The following is a 19,708-nucleotide window of genomic DNA, read 5'->3' as shown; positions in this document are numbered from 1 at the left end:
AGTTGGTCCATGTGCCGTCGTCCCGTTTGATACTACCAATGGTCTTCGGCTCCTTTAATAGTACCTTACGGAATCTGGACACATCTTTAACTCCCTCTATAGTCTCGCTAAAGCAAATCCAGGATTTGCGTTAAGCCTTCTTAATTTCGCTGTTGTACTTATTAAAAGAAACTTTATAGTTCTCCCAAACGGTGGACAGCTTTGTTTTATTGGCCTTATTATATAATCTTCTGCTTGTTTTCCTAAGATTGGCAAGTTCTTTTGACCACCAAAACGGTTGGCTTCTCCTGCCAGGGTGTGTAAGGGGGCAAGAGGCCTCATAGCTATCCACTAAAACCTCTGTTACATGTTTCACTGCATTATTAACCTCATTAGTAGTTGTGGGATAGCGGGGTGCCTCCAGCTTTGAGGTTGCTAGTTCAGCAAACTTGTCCCAATCGGTTTTCTGCGGATTCCTATGTGGTGGTTGCCGAATTCCGTGATCAGAAAAGGAACACTCTTTGTATACTTTCCAGTCAATGATATGGGATTCGTCTTTATTGACGAGGGTTATGTCAATAACTTCCTCCCTATTTTTATTTTGAAAAGTGCTCTCATTTCGCCTATTATATCAGGCATGTTCTGGCATTCACCTCTGCACCTCACGTGTATCGGACACACCTAAAGCTGTTCTGCAACACACTTTACACCTAGTTGGGGTGTATTCCTCACACTGTAAATTTGATGGCGAGAGCTGAGTGAATCCTTATTTTTTAAAGAAAGTAATTTCAATTTCTACAAAAAAATGCACAGTACTAAAATTTAATGTGTTTTCTATTAGCATTTAAAAAATATATTTAATTTTCTTAACAAAATATGATTAAAAACTGTATTTTTTCTTAAAGTATCAAATTTAACATGTACGCGTTCTCGTAGAAGTTCGTTTTTTGTTTACGTCTGTTTCGTAAACAATCAAAAGAACAAAGCGTAGATACCCACACACGCATATGTATTCGTTGATGCACCAACACAGACTGATTCCCTGCAAACCATTGGAAGATTGTTGGACGATTTTTCGACCAGATTTTTCTTCAACGCTTCTTTCCGGCGATCTTTTAGCGAATTTTTATATAAAATTCACCCATGCGAGTAAGTTGCCATTCCTAGACGATTCTCAAAAATTATTGTTTATAATCAATCGCTACGACAAATTACCTGTTACGCTTCTCGCCGATCTTTCGGCGAAGTTGTGTTATGTTCCGCTATTGTTAGAGCAGGCGAATAATATATTTCTCTTCCGAACCCCGATCACGCGATTGTTACTAAAATTTTTGATTTGGTTGCTTATAATTCTCATTTACACATTCTGCATAACTTTGGTATAAATGGCACGTTGAATATCCCTGCAAACCATTGGAAGATTGTTGGACGATTTTTCGACCAGATTTTTCTTCAACGCTTCTTTCCGGCGATCTTTTAGCGAATTTTTATATAAAATTCACCCATGCGAGTAAGTTGCCATTCCTAGACGATTCTCAAAAATTATTGTTTATAATCAATCGCTACGACAAATTACCTGTTACGCTTCTCGCCGATCTTTCGGCGAAGTTGTGTTATGTTCCGCTATTGTTAGAGCAGGCGAATAATATATTTCTCTTCCGAACCCCGATCACGCGATTGTTACTAAAATTTTTGATTTGGTTGCTTATAATTCTCATTTACACATTCTGCATAACTTTGGTATAAATGGCACGTTGAATATTATGAGTATTGATAAACATAGTACATGTCAGGGTTTTGCCAAGTGAAATTAAGAAAGGCCCGAGGAGCAGTATAAACCACTGTATTATAAAGAATGATACAAAATTAGAACAAATCAGAAAATAAAACAAAAAGTATAAAAATCAAAGACAACAAATGAAAGAAACAAAGAAGAATGAAAAATTAATTTTCTTTAATTTTTTGTTCATATTTTATTCTTCTTAAGATCTTCCAAATTATTCGTCAGCGAATCTTGCTCGCGATTCGCATTCCTTAAACACTTACTTTAGGTTGGTGTTACGCGGAAGGTTTTTAGGCGATATCGCCTGCGAAAAATTATTCGCCCAGGAAAATCGCATATTATTCTTAGGCGATAGAAATGGTTTGCAGGGTTATTTTTCATTGTTAATGATAAAGTTTGAAAGCTGTAATAAAGCTTTTCAAAGTTCTTTCGTGAAATATGAAAGCTCTTTTCACGTGAAATAAAGAACATCTATTGCTTTCACAGGTGAAGTGCATGTGTGATGTGAAATGGATACACGGTGAATTCCAGAACATGCACGTATATTCTCATATTATATTTTAGTATAAAAGCGAATACAGACTCACCTCTAGCATTCGTGTCACTGCTTCCCCAATGGAAATGATGGGCGTTGGCATCGCAATCCATGATAATTAGGCATGTGGTTCCTATCATTTCTATGAGACTTTCATGTAATGGCATGTAAATTGATGCGAAGATGGTGGATTTTTGTGAGTTATCTTGCATTATAACAGCCGTGATATCTCCTCCGCCGTAATTAGAGAGATACATTAGATTTAGATTCTTTTTGGCAACTATACAGGTTCTTACCATGGCTCCACTGGATATGGCGAAGGTAGTATAGTTGCCATCGCTAAGGCCGGCAACCCTTTTTTTATAGAGATAACGTTCCTGTACCAAAGCGATGTCAACTTCGGATTTTTTGAGGGAAAGTAGAAGTTCAGCAGCAGCCGCATTGCAGTGATGCAGGTTGATCTGCATGATGCGAAGCGGCTGCTGCTGTCGTTCCTTTACTGTCTTTGACCTAGACGGAACCTTATACATCCTAGGCCAAAGTGCAGTTTTCCCTCGCGAGTCCGTAAGTACTCCTGCCCTTGAATGTCGACTGACACTCTTATGTCAAGGCCTTCACCCTCCGGGCTGTGGCTTACAAGTTTCCAAGAGCTTGTCTGGAGGTTGGGGTTCTTTCTACTGAGTATTGTCAGTATTCTTGATGGTTCGACCGCGGGCGGTGGTACCCGCAGACAATACCCATTTACACCCACAGTCGACAGTTGACAACCATCCCAGAGTTCACCAAGGCCATCTATTGTGTCGACAAGGAAGTTCAGAGATTCCCTGTTTTTACAGCAGATGAAGTGGGCGGCACTGCCGAATTGGGTATGCTTTGGAGGCTCCCCTTCTCCTGCGATCACGCAGCTGATTCTCAATCAGCCGCCAGTGTCCATTACTGATCCTGCCTTCTGGATCAGCTTTGTCGATGACTGCTATTCGCAGTTCATCCGGCACCATCGGTCTGTCCGATTTGTTTCTCTTCCTCATCTCGTTACTTTTAGGAGGAGATCGAGAAGTCACCTTGTGACTCAAGTTGGCCTTGGTATTGTTGGTCTTCTCGCTATCGTTCCTTTGGTAACGGGCAGAGGAGGTAGAGGGCCTTGAGTCCTGTCTCGGAATGGGTCTCTTAACCGGGTTTTTCGGTGAAGTAGGGTTAAGCACATGCCCAGTTACAGAGTCCGATGCTGGGACAGGCTTCCGGTTCTCAACTCCCCTGGAATTTGAGGCTTCTCATTCGAAGGTGGCATTAACTTAGGTGGCTGAGTCAAGCCAACATAGCTCGTGTTTTGAGCCTTGCGGGCTGTGGGAGCTTCTGTTGGCGTTGTCTCAAGCAGGATCTTATCGACTATCTTGATGAGAGACCTATGCCTATCAATATCAACATTCCTCTTTGGTAGGTGAGGGTATTTCCTCTAGAATTTACTCACCACATTGAAGTTGGTTTTTATTAATTTGCAGTCTCTCATCGAGATGGACGAAAGTTCCATGCCGACGCACTTCCTAAGATAATGCAATGACCTTCGGTAACCTCTCCTCTCTTTCGTCAGTCGACTAACGGCATTGTTTGAGGTGGTGGGAATTTTGTCGTCCAAGACTTTGGTCGCTGTTCCATCCTCCGTGGCCTGTTGTCTCTGTAGTTTCGGCTTATCGGCTCCGGCCGATATTCTGATATCCCGGGACTCCGGTAACCTCGTGTCTGCAGGTTTTGTAATTTTCGTTGAGTCGGAGGACAGCTTATCTGCAACTACATTCGCTGGAACGACTGTGTTGTTGAGTTCGTCGTCAGATAAGCTGTCCTCCTCCTCAGCGGAAACACATCTCCGATCTGGACTTGGGGCCACCATCCGCTCCAGCATGGCTAGGAGCTGTCTGCTCTGCTCAGCAAGACTGTCCTCTACGACTTTAAAATCAGGCGATTAGCAGGTTGATTAGCGTCAGAACTGGTTGTGGTCATATCATAATCCGTGGGCATTACAAGGTTGTTGTCAACTGTGGGTTTTTGTTTTGTTTTTTAATAATTTCGAATACATAAGTCACTAATTTATTGGGGGAATGGACGTCGACCATGGCATAGCCCTCCAGTACCATGGCAAGGACTTGACAACTAAGTCTATACTTCATTGAGTCGCCCAGGTTATATAAATATACATGTATCTGAAATTTAAAAATAACGAATAACGGTTGTTAAAAGAGGAACAAAACATTACTTCACATAGAACCAACTCCATTTAATTTTGCTGGGATATAAATATATACAGTATGCAAAGTTCATATTCGTACCAACTTCAAAAATTAATAAAATTGTTATTAATTCCATATTTTCTATTAAAATATGATACAATTGATGGGGAATCCTATAATGAAGAAAGATTTAAAAATAACAAAACAAATCTATAATTTATTCCGTCATTTAGCTGTAGATGGCGCCTGTGTGGTTGGCAAAGATCGTATTCGTACACCTGGAAGCACTTTATATTTGTGGTATTTAAGGATTTTTGAAGCAAAATACCACCAATTTTTGTTGTTTTCTTCTTATAGAGTGCCTTTGCTGTAGAAAAATGTAAAAATAACGATAATTTAATTAAATATTTTGCATGAATAAAAAGTCGGAGGAAAATCCAAAATACTTGAGAAAAATGTGATAGATGCGATTAACTATGGTATTTTATTCTCGAATTTTGGACGAAAACAGCTAATAGCAGTCCTCAACAGTATTTGAAGTCTCCTAGGAAAATAAATGTTGTCAGCGTTCGGAAATGTGGAAAGCGAGAGGTGGAAAGGCCCCGGCACATACGGTCCGTTGAGCGTCGCGTTACAATAACCATACGAAAACTTCAAGAACAAACTTGGCATCACTTACACATTTTTCATGTGGTTGTTGTTTTCAACGCGCAACGCGTCGCACAACGGACCGTATGTATTTGGCCCAGAAGCGAGTCGATCTTCGGTCGGGGCCGCCGCCGCTTCTCTTTTTTTAGGGTTTTAGCCGCCGCCGATTACATCGGCTAAAAATCGCCGCCGTCAACTCCACTGGAGATAGCGCGCGCCTTTATTTTTTAATCGATTTAACGGAAATAAACGCTGATTATCATTCTATTTGTCAAAATGCATTATTGCGAATAAAGTCACATACAAAACCTAAACAAGAAATTCACATTTCCAGAGTTCGTAAGGCACCTCATTCATAAAAGTTCAACATTTTTTCTTAAGTACATTTTAGAGACATGTCTATGATCGTTTTTAAATATTTACAACGACCCGTGCGGCTCATATTACGAGAGTATAATTTTTATCGGATTTAAGTACATACTGACTGAGATAATTGCCCTGTATAAATCCAACGGCCACCAACCATGGCACTTAAAAAGGCATTGCACATACGGTCCGTTGGTTGCCGCGTTACAACAACCACATGAACACTTCAAGAACAAACTTGGCATCACTTACACAGTTTTCATGTGGTTGTTGTTTTTAACGCATGGTGCGATGCACAGCGGACCGTATGTGCCGAGGCCTAAAGGGTGTCTTCGATTTGGTCCAATAAACTTAAGCTTACTAACAATTTTACTACATTAAAATTTGTTCCTTTATAAGTTTATAAAAGCAATAAATAAAATGTTTAAGGCCTGCGTACATAAGCTTGCCTGATTGTCTTGCTTTCCTGCTTCATTTCTGACATAATAAAAATAAAAGAATAAAGAAGACCGAGCAAATTTCGAACTGGGTTGCCTTTTTCTTTTTTATTCTTTTATCAGAAGCAAGCAAGGTAAGCAGGCAAGTCAGCTTATGTACTCAACCCCATGGTACAATAATTTGGAAGGTAGGCCAGGTTCGAACAAATTGTGAAAAACAAGGCCTGGGTGTATTTGCTTATTCTGTCAGAATTACCGTAACTGAATATGCAACAGGGGTGCACTCATTGATATGAGAGAAGTCTCCCTTGTCCCGTATGGGATGTTGTGGAGCAATGTTTTTGTTTTGAATATGCAACAGGTTTTACTGTTTATTTGATATTTTTGATCATTAACTAAAAACGCGAAAAATGAATGGGAAGCTAAGTTTTCTTTACAGAGTCACCTTCTGTATCTGTTCAAAAGTTTGTTTCATCACAATGTAGTAATAAATATAAACAATATATCAGGAATATTGTCAATTATTTCATATTCCATTTCAGAAAAAAAGGATAATTTTTTTCGCGCTACATCAACGATTTTTGATATGTAGGTTAAGAAAAAGATTTCTAGTACGAATCTGGTCGCGAGCCAATTTTTAGTTGTTGCGGACAAAAGTTATGGCGCTTTTATTTCGCTTTTTAAGAAAACAAATATTATAAAAACGCTAATTATTTTAATGAGCACAATTGTTACAAAAAAGTTCTCTCGAAGTGACTTCAGCGAGTAGATTGCATACTACCTGCAAAATGTTACACAGAATTCGCGGAATGTACATAAAATTGATAAATTATTGAATATAAGTCAACTTTTTTCAAAATTAAGGCCCATTTAGTGGTCATATAATTACATAAAAAATTTTTGTGGATCCAAACTTCACGGCGAATCAAATGAGATTGCAATCATACAGATTGGTGTTATAGTTTGGATGTTACAGCCAAAATAAGCACATATTTTGGCCAAAAAATCATTTTTTGTTTGAAAAAATATTTTTTTCACATGCATTATGTAGTAGAAAATATTGAAAAAAATTATAGGAATACTTCCTTCATTTTGCTTAAATCTCCCAACAAAATAGACGGATTTTGTTTTATTGACATTCATATTAAAGTTTTCCTATTAGGGAAGGTAATTGTGTTGAGCAGGATATATCTCAAACCTTCTGAAATGGAAACAGAAGTCAAATAACCCATTTTTATTTATATGCATTTTAAAATTCGTCTAAGTCGCGTAATTATCAAAATCATTTTGTCCGCATGTGATTTTCATGTACCGGAAGACCATATCTGTTAATTTGTATATATTTTTCGAAATTTAATTTGGAGGCTAAGATGTAGCATCAGCTGCATCTTAGCATTAAAATACCTATAAAATATCGCTAATTTGCGCAAAGTGCATACAATTTTTGTCCGCATCCGATTTCAATGTCCACCATGAAAATCTACATCGATATATATCTATTTCAAGGCGATCAATTAAGAACCGTGGTTGTAGCATCACACACAATTTTTTGGGATGAAATGAATACAGCTCCCTTATCAGTGAAGTTTTCAAATCTCTGTTTCCGCAAAAGCGAAAAGGCTGTATCAACTGTTTCATTGCCGTGGGAATGACACGCAGAAAACGCGATGAAATACGCGATATTATCAAAAACAATTTTAGGTGATTTTGCTATGTTGGATTTTCTCGTAACTCGCGATGTAGTAGATGGATTTTCACGGGGAATGATTTATTACATCCGGAACGTAAAAACCTAAAATGTGCACTAGAGTACGAGGTGATCGAATGACAATTGTAAATATTAGACCCGAATAATAAGATTTTTAGAAAAATATTCACACAAAATTTCGTCATTTCGATACATATTTCTGTGAAGCTGTGGAGGCTACATTCACGATATACGTATCAAAAAACTCAGAATCCTATTAAAGCCTTTTTGGAAAATCTGTTTCCGGAACGCGACTAGAAGAAAATGTCAAAAAACACTGTAAATTTGGCTTCAAAATGTCAGCACCATTTAATGGTAGAAGCAGTTCAAATTTTGAAAAGTAATACATAAGTGAGATGATCCTTATTTAGTTGGCTTCTACTTTTACTTTGACAGGAAAATCGTGAGAAGTGTGGTTTACTCACAAATCGAGAGAAAACAAAAAAAGACACGTTGGCTTCAACCCATTTTTACCCATTTTCTAACATAAATATAGCCACAGCTTCCACGCAAATTAACTTTTGAGGCCAATATTTTTTGCCACGTCCAAAAACATTTCATTTTATCCATAAACATTTAATTTGTATAATATACAATCACAAGTCGCGTGTTCTTAAACGGTAAACCTTGGCTTCAGCTATGTTAAATTTTCAAAAATATTGGTGATATGTTGTAATAAGAATTTTTATTTCGACTGAATTTTAATAGGTATAAAATATTTTGTCATATTTTTCAAAACCATACACATACATACACAATTTGTGTATGCTGATTTGAAAGAATAAGCAAACCATTAGAAAACAAGTAAGAAAGAATCAGTCGGCTTTGCCGACAGATATATACCCTCAGCCAATGTGAAGTGAAACTTTCACCTACGGACAGATCGAATGTATTTAAGGTCTCTTCAGAATTTTGTGGCCTTTTGCAACATTTGAACTTGCCGACAAAAATGTGGATTAGTAGTTAACTGCACTAAGACACAAATGTTGAACCTTTGTGGGGGAGGTACCTTTAGGGAGGACCGATATGGGCCGTTTTAGAAGTTAAATTAAATTTTGAAAAAAAAAAAACATTAGGAGATCCAAATTGTAGACCAAATTAGTTGCCCCATTCAAGTGATATCGTCCTACACGTTGTGGACCGGTATTGCCCCATGAAACTAAGTTTGGATATAATATAACGAAGACCCAATGTTGGACCAAATCGGTTGAACAGTTCGAGAGTTATTGGATTTTTGTAACCTTCCGGGCTGTTTTCCTAAGAAATATGGACATGCCCCTGAGAAAACTTTTACCGTCGTAATGGAGGAAGCGAATGCAAATCGCTTCAACAAAAATGAAAGTGAACTTATCCGAAATTGTGTGTGAGAGGTACCAGATGGAGTAGACGAATATAGTCCATATACGAACCTGATCTACATCTGGTAGATATATTAGGATGTGCAAAGTATGGATTACATCGGTCACTCCCCTTAAGAGTTATCGTGCGCACAATTTTTCCGAACATTTTTGAACTTTTGCGGGGGAGGTACCTGAAGGAGTGGACCGATATGGCTTATCTTCGAATTTAAACTATGTTTGGACACAATATTACGGAGGCCAAAATTTGAACCGAATCGGCACATCCGTTCGAGAGTTATCTTGCGCTCCATCCACTACACACGGTGTTATAGGGGCTTTTTGCATCTTTCAGGATATTTTCTCAAGAAGAATGGACTTGCCCCTGATGAAACTTGTACCGCCGTATGGTGGGCAACGAATACAAGTTGTTGCAACAAAAATCAAAGCTATTCGAGAGCAGGTCCTAATCTGAACTTATCTGAAATTTTGTGTGGGAGGTACCCGAAGGAGTGGACCGATTGAGTCCATTTTGGAATTTCATCTAAGTTTAGTAAAAATTTCACGATGTGCAACGTATGTATCAAATCGGTTACTTCCTGCAAGAGTTATCGTGCGCTCAAATTTTCCGAACATTTTCGAACTTTTGTGGGGGAGGTACCGGAAGTAGTGGATCGATATAGCCCATCTTCGAATTTAATTTAAGTTTGGACAAAATATTACGAAAGCCAAATTTTGGACCGAATCGGCAGATCCGTTCGAGAGTTATCTTGCGCTCCAACCACTAACACGGTATCATAGGGTTTTTTTGTAACTTTCAGGCCCATTTTCTCAGGAAGTATGGACTTGCCCCTAATGAAACTTACAGCGTCGTATAGAGGACAGCGAATACAACTTGCGTAAACAAAAATCAAAGCGATTCGAGACCAGGTCCTAAACTGAACTTTTCCGAAATTTTGTGTGGGAGGTACCCGAAGGAGTGGACCGATTGAGTCCATATTGGAACCTCATCTAAGTTTGGTAGAAATTGCACGATGTGCAAAGTATGGACCAAATCGGTTATTCCCTACAAGAGTTATCGTGCGCAAAAGTTTTGCGACAATTTTTGAACATTTGTGGGGGAGGTACCTGAAGGAGTGGACCTATATGGCCCATCTTCGAACTTAAATCGAATCTGGACAAAATATTTCGATACCCAAAATTTGAACCGAATCGATTGATCCGTTCGAGAGTTATCGTGCGCACCAGCCAGCCAGACAGACGGACAGACAGACGGACGGACATTGCTAGATCTACTTAAAATTGTCTGAAACGGATATCGTACAAACATACTTGGGGTCTAAAACCATTATTTCGATGAGGCACATTTTTGGTCGTATCAAAGTGTAAATACCCTCTTTAGCCTAAAGGCTGAGGGTATAAAAATCACGATATTTCCGAAACTAGAAGAGATAGAGCAAATCTGGCAAAAGTTCAAGATCATTTTTATAAAAGTCGCGATATCTCCGAGACTAGAAGAGATAGAGCAAATCTGGCAAAAATTCGAGATCATTTTTATAAAAGTCGCGATATCTCCGAAACTAGAAGAGATAGAGCAAATCTGGCAAAAATTCGAGATCATTTTCAAAAAAAATCAAGTTCAACTTAATTTTTATAAAAGTCATAATATCTCCGAAACTAGAAGAGATAGAGCAAATTTGGCAAATATTCGAGATCATTTTTATAAAAGTCACGGTATTTCCGAAACTAGAAGAGATAGAGCAAATCTGGCAAAAGTTCAAGATCATTTTTATAAAAGTAGCGATATCTCCGAAAATAGAAGAGATAGAACAAATCTGGCAAAAATTCGAGATCATTTTTATTAAAGTCGCGATATCTCCGAAACTAACAATGAAGTACTGCGAACAATGAAGTACTGCGAAGAATACACCAAGAAAAAGAGCTTATACGTACAATAAAGAAACGAAAAACAGCATATCTTGGACACATCATGCGAAACACCAAATACAAACTACTCCAAAACATCATCCGATGCAGAATAGAAGGCAGACAGTCCAGGGGAAGAAAAGAGAAGTCTTGGATTAACAATATTCAGGAATGGACCGGCATAAATGATGCCTCAACTCTACTCAGCAGGTGCAGAAATCGACAATCTTTTGCTGAAATAATAAACAACTTATAAATACATATAATCACTTAATATAATGTAATATATTTTATGTAATTGCACTGATCGCCATAAATTCGTAAAACGAATAGGCAAATAAAGAAGAAGAAGCGATATCTCCGAAAATAGAAGAGATAGAGCGAATCTGGCAAAAATTCGAGATCATTTTTATAAAAGTCGCGATATCTCCGAAACTAGAAGAGATAGGGCAAATCTGGTAAAAATTTTAGATAATTTTTATAAAAGTCGCGATAACTCTGAAACTAGAACAGATAGAGCAAATCTGGCAAAAATTCGAAATCATTTTCAAAAAAATTCAAGTTCAACTTAATTTTTATAAAAGTTGCGATATCTCCGAAAATAGAAGAGATAAAGCAAATCTGGCAAAAATTCGAGATCATTTTTATTAAAGTCGCAATATCTCCGAAACTAGAAGAGATAGTGCAAATCTGGCAAAAATTCGAGATCATTTTTATAAAAGTCGCGATATCTCCGAAAATAGAAGGGATAAAGCAAATCTGGCAAAAATTCGAGATCATTTTTATTAAAGTCGCGATATCTCCGAAAATAGAAGAGATAGAACAAATCTGGCAAAAATTCGAGATCATTTTTATTAAAGTCGCGATATCTCCGAAACTAGAAGAGATAGTGCAAATCTGGCAAAATATCGATATCATTTTTATAAAAGTCGCGATATCTCCGAAAATAGAAGAGATAAAGCAAATCTGGCAAAAATTCGAGATCATTTTTATTAAAGTCGCGATATCTCCGAAAATAGAAGAGATAGAACAAATCTGGCAAAAATTCGAGATCATTTTTATAAAAGTCGCGATATCTCCGAAAATAGAAGAGATAAAGCAAATCTGGCAAAAATTCGAGATCATTTTTATTAAAGTCGCGATATCTCCGAAACTAGAAGGGATAGAGCAAATCTTGCAAAAATTCGAGATCATTTTTATAAAAGTCGCGATATCTCCGAAACTAGAGGAGATAGAGCAAATCTGGCAAAGATTCGAGATAATTTTTATAAAAGTCGCGATATCTCCGAAAATAGAAGAGATAGAGCAATTCTGGCAAAAATTCGAGATCATTTTTATAAAAGTAGCGATATCTCCGAAAATAGAAGAGATAGAGCGAATCTGGCAAAAATTCGAGATCATTTTTATAAAAGTCGCGATATCTCCGAAACTAGAAGAGATAGGGCAAATCTGGTAAAAATTTTATATAATTTTTATAAAAGTCGCGATAACTCTGAAACTAGAACAGATAGAGCAAATCTGGCAAAAATTCGAAATCATTTTCAAAAAAATTCAAGTTCAACTTAATTTTTATAAAAGTCGCGATATCTCCGAAAATAGAAGAGATAAAGCAAATCTGGCAAAAATTCGAGATCATTTTTATTAAAGTCGCGATATCTCCGAAACTAGAAGAGATAGTGCAAATCTGGCAAAAATTCGAGATCATTTTCATAAAAGTCGCGATATCTCCGAAAATAGAAGGGATAAAGCAAATCTGGCAAAAATTCGAGATCATTTTTATTAAAGTCGCGATATCTCCGAAAATAGAAGAGATAGAACAAATCTGGCAAAAATTCGAGATCATTTTTATTAAAGTCGCGATATCTCCGAAACTAGAAGAGATAGTGCAAATCTGGCAAAATATCGAGATCATTTTTATAAAAGTCGCGATATCTCCGAAAATAGAAGAGATAAAGCAAATCTGGCAAAAATTCGAGATCATTTTTATTAAAGTCGCGATATCTCCGAAAATAGAAGAGATAGAACAAATCTGGCAAAAATTCGAGATCATTTTTATAAAAGTCGCGATATCTCCGAAAATAGAAGAGATAGAGCAAATCTGGCAAAAATTCGAGATCATTTTTATAAAAGTCGCGATATCTCCGAAAATAGAAGAGATAAAGCAAATCTGGCAAAAATTCGAGATCATTTTTATTAAAGTCGCGATATCTCCGAAACTAGAAGGGATAGAGCAAATCTTGCAAAAATTCGAGATCATTTTTATAAAAGTCGCGATATCTCCGAAAATAGAAGAGATAAAGCAAATCTGGCAAAAATTCGAGATCATTTTTATAAAAGTCGCGATATCTCCGAAACTAGAAGAGATAGAGCAAATCTGGCAAAGATTCGAGATAATTTTTATAAAAGTCGCGATATCTCCGAAACTAGAAGAGATAGAGCAAATCTGGAAAAAAATCGAGATAATTTTTATAAAAGTCGCGATATCTCCGAAACTAGAAGAGATAGAGCAAATCTGGAAAAAAATCGAGATAATTTTTATAAAAGTCGCGATATCTCCGAAACTAGAAGAGATAGAGCAAATCTGGCAAAAATTCGAAATCATTTTCAAAAAAATTCAAGTTCTACTTAATTTTTATAAAAGTCGCGATATCTCCGAAACTAGAAGAGATAGAGCAAATCTGGAAAAAAATCGAGATCATTTTTATAAAAGTCGCGATATGTCCGAAACTAGAAGAGATAGAGCAAATCTGGCAAAAATTCGAGATCATATTTATAAAAGTCGCGATATATCCAAAACTAGAAGAGAAGAGCAAATCTGGCAAAAATTCGAGATCATTTTTATATCTGGCAAAAATTCGAGATCATTTTTATAAAAAAATTCAAGTTCAACTTAATTTTTATAAAAGTCGCGATATCTTCGAAACCAGAAGAGATAGAGCAAATCTGGCAAAAATTCGAGATCATTTCTATAAAAGTCGTGATATCTCCGAAACTAGAAGAGAAGAGCAAATCTGGCAAAAATTCGAGATCATTTTTATAAAAGTCGCGATATCTCCGAAACTAGAAAAGATAAAGCAAATCTGGCAAAAATTCGAGATCATATTTATAAAAGTCGCGATATCTCCGAAACTAGAAGAGAAGAGCAAATCTGGCAAAGGTTCGAGATCATTTTTATATCTGGCAAAAATTCGAGATCATTTTTATAAAAAAATTCAAGTTCAACTTAATTTTTATAAAAGTCGCGATATCTTCGAAACCAGAAGAGATAGAGCAAATCTGGCAAAAATTCGAGATCATTTTTATAAAAGTCGTGATATCTCCGAAACTAGAAGAGAAGAGCAAATCTGGCAAAAATTCGAGATCATTTTTATATCTGGCAAAAATTCGAGATCATTTTTATAAAAAAATTCAAGTTCAACTTAATTTTTATAAAAGTCGCGATATCTTCGAAACCAGAAGAGATAGAGCAAATCTGGCAAAAATTCGAGATCATTTTTATAACAAATTTAAGTTCAACTTAATTTTTATAAAAGTCGCGATATCTCCGAAACTAGAAGAGATAGAGCAAATCTGGCAAAAATTCGAGATCAGTTTTTTAAAAGTCGCGATATCTCCGAAACTAGAAGCAAATCTGGAAAAAAATCGAGATCATTTTTATAAAAGTCGCGATATGTCCGAAACTAGAAGAGATAGAGCAAATCTGGCAAAAATTCGAGATCATATTTATAAAAGTCGCGATATCTCCGAAACTAGAAGAGAAGAGCAAATCTGGCAAAAATTCGAGATCATTTTTATATCTGGCAAAAATTCGAGATCATTTTTATAAAAAAATTCAAGTTCAACTTAATTTTTATAAAAGTCGCGATATCTTCGAAACCAGAAGAGATAGAGAAAATCTCGCCAAAATTCGAGATCATTTTTATAAAAGTCGCGGTATCTCCGAAACTAGAAGAGATAGAGCAAATCTGGCAAAAAATCGAGATCATTTTTATAAAAAATTTAAGTTCAACTTAATTTTTTTAAAAGTCGCGATATCTCCGAAACTAGAAGAGATAGAGAAAATCTGGCAAAAATTCGGGATCATTTTTATAAAAATCTCCGAAACTAGAAGAGATAGAGCAAATCTGGCAAAAATTCGATATCATTTTTATAAAAAATTCAAGTTCAACTTCATTTTTATAAAAGTGGCGATATCTCCGTAACTAGAGGAGATAGAGCAAATCTGGCAAAGATTCGAGATAATTTTTATAAAAGTCGCGATATCTCCGAAACTAGAAGAGATAGAGCAAATCTGGCAATAATTCGAGATCATTTTTATAAAAGTCGCGATATCTCCGAAACTAGAAGAGATAGAGCAAATCTGGAAAAAAATCGAGATAATTTTTATAAAAGTCGCGATATCTCCGAAACTAGAAGAGATAGAGCAAATCTGGCAAAAATTCGAAATCATTTTCAAAAAAATTCAAGTTCAACTTAATTTTTATAAAAGTCGCGATATCTCCGAAACTAGAAGAGATAGAGCAAATCTGGAAAAAAATCGAGATCATTTTTATAAAAGTCGCGATATGTCCGAAACTAGAAGAGATAGAGCAAATCTGGCAAAAATTCGAGATCATTTTTATATCTGGCAAAAATTCGAGATCATTTTTATAAAAAAATTCAAGTTCAACTTAATTTTTATAAAAGTCGCGATATCTTCGAAACCAGAAGAGATAGAGCAAATCTGGCAAAAATTCGAGATCATTTCTATAAAAGTCGTGATATCTCCGAAACTAGAAGAGAAGAGCAAATCTGGCAAAAATTCGAGATCATTTTTATAAAAGTCGCGATATCTCCGAAACTAGAAAAGATAAAGCAAATCTGGCAAAAATTCGAGATCATATTTATAAAAGTCGCGATATCTCCGAAACTAGAAGAGAAGAGCAAATCTGGCAAAAGTTCGAGATCATTTTTATATCTGGCAAAAATTCGAGATCATTTTTATAAAAAAATTCAAGTTCAACTTAATTTTTATAAAAGTCGCGATATCTTCGAAACCAGAAGAGATAGAGCAAATCTGGCAAAAATTCGAGATCATTTTTATAAAAGTCGTGATATCTCCGAAACTAGAAGAGAAGAGCAAATCTGGCAAAAATTCGAGATCATTTTTATATCTGGCAAAAATTCGAGATCATTTTTATAAAAAAATTCAAGTTCAACTTAATTTTTATAAAAGTCGCGATATCTTCGAAACCAGAAGAGATAGAGCAAATCTGGCAAAAATTCGAGATCATTTTTATAACAAATTTAAGTTCAACTTAATTTTTATAAAAGTCGCGATATCTCCGAAACTAGAAGAGATAGAGCAAATCTGGCAAAAATTCGAGATCAGTTTTTTAAAAGTCGCGATATCTCCGAAACTAGAAGCAAATCTGGAAAAAAATCGAGATCATTTTTATAAAAGTCGCGATATGTCCGAAACTAGAAGAGATAGAGCAAATCTGGCAAAAATTCGAGATCATATTTATAAAAGTCGCGATATCTCCGAAACTAGAAGAGAAGAGCAAATCTGGCAAAAATTCGAGATCATTTTTATATCTGGCAAAAATTCGAGATCATTTTTATAAAAAAATTCAAGTTCAACTTAATTTTTATAAAAGTCGCGATATCTTCGAAACCAGAAGAGATAGAGAAAATCTCGCCAAAATTCGAGATCATTTTTATAAAAGTCGCGGTATCTCCGAAACTAGAAGAGATAGAGCAAATCTGGCAAAAAATCGAGATCATTTTTATAAAAAATTTAAGTTCAACTTAATTTTTTTAAAAGTCGCGATATCTCCGAAACTAGAAGAGATAGAGAAAATCTGGCAAAAATTCGGGATCATTTTTATAAAAATCTCCGAAACTAGAAGAGATAGAGCAAATCTGGCAAAAATTCGATATCATTTTTATAAAAAATTCAAGTTCAACTTCATTTTTATAAAAGTGGCGATATCTCCGAAACTACAAGAGATAGAGCAAATCTGGCAAAAATTCGAGATCATGTTTATAAAAAACTCAAGTTCAACTTCATTTTTATAAAAGCCGCGATATCTTCTAAACTAGAAGAGATAGAGCAAATCTGGCAAAAATTCGAGATCATTTTTATAAACGTCGCGATATCTCCGAAACTAGGAGAGAGCGCAAATCTGGCAAAAATTCGAGATCGTTTTTATAAAAAATGCAAGTTCAAATTCATTTTTATAAAAGTCGCGATATCTCCGAAACTAGAAGAGATAGAGCAAATCTCGTCAAAATTCGAGATCATTTTTATAAAAGTCACGATATTTATAAAATCTTGCAAAAATTCAAGTTCAACTTAATATTCATAAAAGTCGCGATATCTCCGAAACTAGAAGAGATAGAGCAAATCTGGAAAAAATTCGAGTTCATTTTTATAAAAGTCGCGATATCCCCGAAACTAGAAGAGATAGTGCAAATCTGGCAAATATTCGAGATCATTTTTATAAAAAATTTAACTTCAACTTAATTTTTATAAAAGTCACGATATCTCCGAAACTAGAAGAGATAGAGCAAATCCATTTGTGAAATGTTGTAATGCCATTAATTAATTAATTGCGTGTGTGCGTTGCGTAATTCAAAACGAAATTAATAGTACGTTTATATATAACCGGATCTAATAAACACACTGGGTTTCAAATGTCAATTCCTTTGATTATATTTTAAATAAATCATATAGAAGGTTAACCCTGCAAAACGCTGTAATATAAACGAGCTATAATATTCATTGAAATATGTATATGTATTTTGCTTTGAATAAATTTATTTATGCTTAGTCCCAATTTACATTAGGCGAGTTTACTTGCGGCAATTGTCAGTTTGTAGGTGAGAGAGGGTGCTGAGAGGCAAAGGGTTACCATATGCCTCACCTCTCTCTCCTACAAAATGACAATTGCCGCAAGTAAACTCGCCCAATGTAAATTGGGACTTAAGCAACGCGCACACGCAATAATTTAGGTAGACGTAGACGTCTTTCATGAGTGACATATAAACATTTTGTTTTGTTTACGTTTTATGTCATGTTCACACGAGCGTTTCAATTACGTTGTTCGTCTGTCGAACGACGTACACGAATTAACCCGTTTCCACGACCCCATTCGTAATTAACAGAAACATAAACAAAATTTCCTTCATTTTTGTTTCGTTGTTTTCACGAAAATTTGAACCGAAACACACAAAAAAATATACATTAAATGGATTTCTGTAATTAGGACGAGAAGATCTATTTCATATTTTTCTGCCAACTGGTAGAATAATCAGCTTGTTCCAAGTTGTCTGTTAACTCATTTTGTTTACAGTTCGTCATGAGAACTTGCAAGTTTTTGCTGGAGAAATTTCTTCTAGCAAGAACTTGCACGTAACCGGACACACTAATCCAATAACACTTTGTCAAAATTATGTACAGTACCCAGCAAACATATTCATTATCCCCCTATTATCCCATTACTCCATAAATGGTCATAAAATAACTAGTTATTCAGTGCGACATGTCCTTGTTAAAATAATGGGTTAGTAGAGGGTTTTATAATCAGTATTTTTGCTAGGTATGAGTCTAGTCGAAAAAAACCTTCCAATAACAAAAAAGTTTATCATAATATCGGTCGTATCTCCCACAGAAATAGTGCAACTCCCAACTAGTAAGCTCGCTGACGATTAGACAACGACAACTTTCTTTAATTCCCTGATGATGATTGGAGATTCCAATCGAAATATTGGAAATAAAACAAATTATTAAAAATCATAACATCGATTTTTATTTGTAAAAAGCCTATAGCCAAACAATACGTCAAACACAAAATATAATTGCTATGCAATTAGTTGGTGTAGCCTTTGTCTGGTCCACACTAGAGTATTTTCACTGAAATTTTTGCGTTTTTTTGGGAAAAACACATACTTTTAAGAAACTTGTGTTCACGGTTTTATGTGTCCGTAAATTTTGCTTTGTTGCAATATTCGTATGAACCAAACAGTCCGTTTTCTTTTACATTTTCTTTTGCTTTCATGTCAAAATGTCAGTGAAATTACACTTATTGTGGGTTGGGACTTAGTATTTTTTCCGAACTTACTTTCATTGAAGTTATAAAACTTTTAACTTTAAGCCCAAGTTATGCAGCTTTCCTATTTTACTCTAATTTCCGATGTAAAGGATCAAACTTCTGACGTTTTGGATGTACTGACCGAAAATACTACTGCGATTAAAAATAATTTAAAAAATTTTTCGCTAAAATATTCCAATTCTTTTCCTATAAAAGTCAATAGAAGAATTTACTTACATTGAAAACAGCATCGACCAAAGAAGCGAAAAAGAATATGTATGTTTGTGTTTATACACTAATTTACGAAATGTTTACTATAATACAATATTTATGTATTTCAGATTGCGTCTGTAAGATCAATATGCGGATCCAGAGGCATTAGAAAATCCATTACCGATTTAGTTGTCCCAGAAGTATTAAATAGGTTTAATATCGATGGCACGCACACAAAAATGAGACTGTTAAATTTCCCCAAGATTGTGTCTATTTTTTTTTTAATAATATTTGTGTCTAATGCGTCATTTGTTCAAAAAACTGACATTTTTAATCTAATTTTTTTTAATTTTAGCGTGTTTATATGTCGACGGAAATACGGAAAAATCTTTTAAAGAGCAACTTCGACATGGACTAAAGCTGGCAAAAAAAATAGAACT

The sequence above is a fragment of the Musca autumnalis genome, unplaced genomic scaffold, assembly GCF_047663935.1.
Source record: "Musca autumnalis isolate F117 unplaced genomic scaffold, ASM4766393v1 scaffold_3, whole genome shotgun sequence".
NCBI classification, from domain to species: Eukaryota; Metazoa; Arthropoda; class Insecta; order Diptera; family Muscidae; genus Musca; species Musca autumnalis.
The sequence above is the reverse complement of the archived record's forward strand: the minus strand, read 5'-3'. Positions refer to the sequence as shown.